This window comes from Ceratotherium simum, chromosome 16 (genome assembly GCF_057802395.1).
Source record: "Ceratotherium simum simum isolate JZ-2026a chromosome 16, ASM5780239v1, whole genome shotgun sequence".
Taxonomy (NCBI): domain Eukaryota; kingdom Metazoa; phylum Chordata; class Mammalia; order Perissodactyla; family Rhinocerotidae; genus Ceratotherium; species Ceratotherium simum.
The window spans coordinates 56,669,409-56,674,798 of record NC_141915.1 but is presented as its reverse complement, the minus strand read 5'-3'; positions in this window follow the sequence as shown (position 1 = coordinate 56,674,798).

The window sequence follows — 5,390 nt, the reverse complement described above, 5'->3', positions numbered from 1 at the left end:
TATAATACCTTTTGCTGGTTTTAGTATTAGGGTAATGCTGACCTCAGAGAATAAGTTTGGAAGCATTCCCTCTGCTTCTATTTTCTGGGAGAAATTGTAGAGAATTGGTATCATTTCTTCCTTAAACGTTTGGTAGAATTCATTAATGAAATCATCTAGGCCTGGGGCTTTTTATTTTGGAAGCTTATTAATTATTGATTCAATTTCTTTCATAGATATAGGCCTATTATCTATTTTTCTTTGTGTGGGTTTTGGTAGATAGAGTCTTTCAAGAAGTTGGTCCATTTCACCTAAGTTATCAAATTTGGGGGCATAGAGTTGTTCATTAATATTCATTTATTATCCTTTTAATGTCCATGAGACCAATAATGATGACCCCTATTCCATTTCTGATGTTAGTAATTTGAGTCTTCTGGTTTTTTTTTTTCTTGATTAGGCTGACTAGATCAATTTTATTGATGTATTTAAGAACCAACTCTCATTTCCTTGATTTTTCTCTGGTAATTTCCTGTCTCCAATTTCATTGATTTCTGCTCGAATTTTTATTGTTTCTTTTCTTCTGCTTATTTTGGATTTAATTTGCTTTTCCTTTTTCTAGTTTCCTAAGGTGGAAGCTTAGATTACTGATTTTATTTTATTTTATTTTTTATTTATTTATTTTTCCCCCCAAAGCCCCAGTAGATAGGTGTACATCATAGCTGCACATCCTTCCAGCTGCTGTATGTGGGATGCGGCCTCAGCATGGCCGAGATCCGAACCCGGGCCGCCAGCAGCGGAGCTCGCACACCTAACCGCTAAGCCACGGGGCCGGCCCTTAGATTACTGATTTTAGATCTTTCTTTTCTAATGTATCCATTCAATGTTATTATTCCCTCTAAGCACTGTTTTCACTGTATCACACAAATTTTGATAAGTTGTAGTTTTTTCCTTTTCATTTAGTGCAAGATTAAACATGAAATGCCATATTTCATCTATCAAATTGGCAAAAATGTTAGAGTTTGATAATACTTAGTGTAGGTGAAGGTGTGGGGAAATACGCATATTTATACATTGGTATTGGAAGTATAGACTAGTTCAGCCATGTTAGATGGTGATTTGTACATATCTACAAAAATTTAAAGGGATATATGTTTTGATTTAGCAATTCCACTCTCAGAACGTATAGTGGAATTGCTTAATCAAAAAGTGGTCATGTATTGGCCATGTATGTATAGGGAGCAGAGTTTGCAATAGTAAAAAACCTGGAAACAACCCAAATGCCCATTAATAGAGGACCGCTTCACTATGTTATATGTATTCAATGAAGTACTATGGAAAGAATGGAGTATACCTCTACACACTAATATAGAAAGATGATCAAGATATACTGTTACGTGAACAAGCAGGCTACAGGAATAGTATGTTTAATGTGATAGCATTTGTGGTGTTTTTTTTTTAAAGATTTGTTCTATGTCTAGAATTTGGACTTATATGTATTTGGACTTGTATGAATGCATCTGGAAAGTCACAACTGTGGTTACTTCTGGGACAGAGGTGCTTGGGGGTCAAGGAGAAGGAAGGCACCTTTTGTTTTTCACTTTACACTTTCTTTACAGTTTGAATTTTTTTTTTTTATTCATTTTTTCCCCCCAAAGCCCCAGTAGACAGTTGTATGTCATAGGTTCACATCCTTCTAGTTGCTGTACGCGGGACTCGGTCTCGGGTTGGACGAAGATGTGGTGCCTCGGGGCGCGCCCGGGATCCGAACCCGGGCCGCCAGCATCAGAGCGCGCGCACTCAACCGCCAAGCCACGGAGCCGGCCCTTCAGTTTGAATTTTTAACCTTGAATAGGTATTATATTTAATTTGAAAAATAGTAGTTTTTTTCTTTCTTTCTTTCTTTTTTTTTTGAGGAAGATCGGCCCTGAGCTAACATCTGCCAATCCTCCTCTTGTTTTTTGCTGAGGAAGACTGGCCCTGGGCTAACATCCATGCCCATCTTCCCCCACTTTATATGGGAAGCCACCACAGCATGGCTTGCCAGGTGGTGCGTCAGTGCGCGCCTGGGATCTGAACAGACAAACCTTAACTGCTTGCGCCACCGGGCCAGCCCAGAAAAATAGTTTCAAAACCAAATTGCAGATTTGAGCCCACAAGTGGCTCAAAGCACACTAAACATGTCCTTTGCTCTGGCTTCCTTATGAGAAAGGTTGCCCACCCCTGGGCTCTGGACACCCTGGTCCTTTCTCTCATTTTATATTAAGAGGATTTAAGGGGGAAAAAAAAAACCCTCCTGACTACTATGCCAGATGGCACTGTTGATGGCTGGTGGTTTTTTGTTTTTTTTTTTGTGAGGAAGATCAGCCCTGAGCTAACATCCGTGCTAATCCTTCTCTTTTTTGCTGAGGAAGACCGGCTGTGAGCTAACGTCTATTGCCAATCCTCCTCCTTTCTTTTCCCCCCAAAGCCCCCGTAGGTAGTTGTATGTATGTCATAGTTGCACATCCTTCTTGTTACTGTATGTGGGACGTGGCCTCAGCATGGCCGGAGAAGCGGTGCGTCGGTGCGCGCCCGGGATCCGAACCCGGGCCGCCAGTAGCGGAGCGCGCACACTTAACCGCTAAGCCACGGGGCCAGCCCCTGGCTGATGGTTTCTAAATGAGGAAAATATACTATTTTTAATCATTACAGAAAAAAGGAAAATTACTTTTCCTAGAAGTGTTTTAATAAAAAAGTAATTTAAACTCACCATCTTTAGAAACTAGAGAAACAGAATCATCCATTTACTCTACTTACCATTTTAGTATTTTTCCTGAAGTCTTTTTTGCAATGTATCTATCATATTTCGAATGGCTGGAATCCCAGGGAACATACACTATTGTGATCTGTTTTTGTGATGTCATACCATACGCATTTTCAGCGTTGATGCAGGGCCAGGAAACGTTAATTTGGAGGAATTATACATCTGATTCCTCAGAAAGAGCACCAAGTCTGGAATTAGGAAGTTACCAATCTAAAGAGCATGCTGTTGGGGGAGGGGGCGCTTCCCCCCCCCCCCCCCCCCCGTCCCTCCTTCTGGAAAGAGAATCTCTGCGAGTGGGCAGTGGGGGGCTTGGCTATGATTGGTACCTTTGTGTTCTGCACAAGTTTGCGAAGGAAAGCCACGATTTCTGAGGCTGCAATTGAAACACCACTTGCTCCTTTTGCTAAAGCAACTTGTGCTGAGTATAGCTGGGGAATTACAGCTTTTACTGAATTGATGTCTACTTGTCAACACATGTCCGATATTGGGTTGAGAATAATTTAAACTCATCTTTTCGTTTTGTCTACTTTTTACTAGATATGATTTCCATAAACATGACCTGCTTTTCACAATGGATTTTCTGGAAAATCAGATTGGTGGCTTTGCATAACAACGAACAAAACACCTGAGCTACCCAGCATGGGAGGCAGAGAACAGCCTCAGCTGTACCCTCTCCCTGGCCAGCTGTGTTGACTTAGTGCAGCTGACCTCTCTGAACATGAGCTTCCTCATCTGCAGAAGGGAGACGACAGCTGTGCCTGGACTCGTAGGTTTATTGTGAGGATTAGACAAGATAACACGAGGTTGGTGTTTGTAACAGAGATGGGCAAACAAAAAGCTCTCAGTACATGGTAGCTGGTGACCAAATTACACTTAGATGGTAAAGGAAAATTGAGGAAATACAAAATAAAGCACACACATATAAAGTTTATTTACAAAAATGCAATGATATTGTACAAAGTATGTGTTTGTTCACAATCATAGAGAATTCCCTACCTGAGACCTATAGAGCAAGATGTTATCCATATTTTTCTTGAGCATCTATTATGGGCTAGGTGCTGTTCAGAGAGGTTAAGTGCTGAATGAGGCTCTCCAGGCTGGTCCATCTGAGTCCAAAACCCTTTCCACCGTAGCCCTCTAGGCCACTCCTTCTGTACTGTGGCATCTAACAGTTCAAACTTTTCCCTTCACTTAGGATTCCACAAGGACCACCTCAGCGAAATCGTCCTAGATATCCTTACACAATGATTCTGCTTTTTTATCTCCTCCATATGCAGCAGAGCTGTGACTCCTGGATATTTCCTTCATCACCACGTTCACAGCCACTGAAATCAGATCACTAGATCTGAAATTGTCCTCCTGCCCCAGCAGAAAGCTGCCCAATCCCCTCTCCAGGCTCTCTGTCCCATTTCTTCCTTCTCTTTGAGGAGCTGGGTCCTGGGGGGGCCTTGGTGCCCCCAAACCTTTTCACCCACCAGCACAGGCCTCATTGTCTACCTTCCTGTTCCCGGATGTGGGATCCACAGAGGGACTGAACAAAGCAGCGCAGCCATTTACTTCTCCAAGGACTGGGGCTGGGGCCAGAGGCAGGGTGGGCAGGGAGGGGATGGAGGAAAGACTAACACTAGGTTTTGCAGGAGCTGGGTCCTGTAGTGAATCCAGAACATCCAGCTCTGCAGGAGCCTGATCCAGGGGCATCTCCCATCCCCTCCCCTGGAGCAGTGGTTAGAGGAGACTCGGGGCAGAGGAGTTAGCATGTTTGAGAGCTCTGGAGAAGGGACCCTGCCAACCCTCCTAGCCTCTCTGATTTCCCCAAAGCCCTTGCAAGAAATCTTCCCTCTGTGTCTGAATAAGTGCAGGCAGGCCTCAATCTCTCCTAACTAGGGGACAACACCAGCTGGGCCCCAATCCTTCCGACAGGTCGAGGATCTTCCGGCCTTCCCCTTGCACCGTTTCCAGATCTAGGTAAGTTCCCAGCAGAAGCCACCTGGTTCTCACCCCAACAAATAAAACCATACAGGGATGGATGCTCCCAGAACTCCGCCAGCCCCAGGAGCTTGGATGGGCCCCACACAAGTCAGGATTATGGTTATGGAGGCCACCGGGGCCACAGGAGACCGCTCTGTCCCTAGCCTCCAGCCCAGGGCTTGCACACAGGGCCCGCTCCATAAGCTCTCGCGTAACGTAGGGCCAGAAGGGGAAAAGCCTACACAAGCCCCTGGCTCATTAAATGGTCACACATTAGGCGCCTACTGTATGACACGCTCTGTGAGGACCGCGACCTCTGTGCTTAGACCCAGAATGAGATCTGGAGAAACGAATTCATCAGCGACCTTTATCAAAAGAGTCAGCCTTCCAACGAAGACAGCAAGTGAGCTGTAACAGTCCTGCCAGCTGCGGAATATAACACAGCTCCAGTCTTCTCTCATGACGCAAGGAACCCGCACGGAGCTGAAACCTGGTCTCACTTCCGAGCCACACCCAAGATGGCCACCTGCCCAGGCCCGTTACTGAGGTCCGCGCAGGCGCGCTTCCTCCTGCCACTCCCAACATGGCACCACCGGCGCGCCCGGGGCGGGGCCAAGGGCGGAAGTGGGTGTGACAGGGA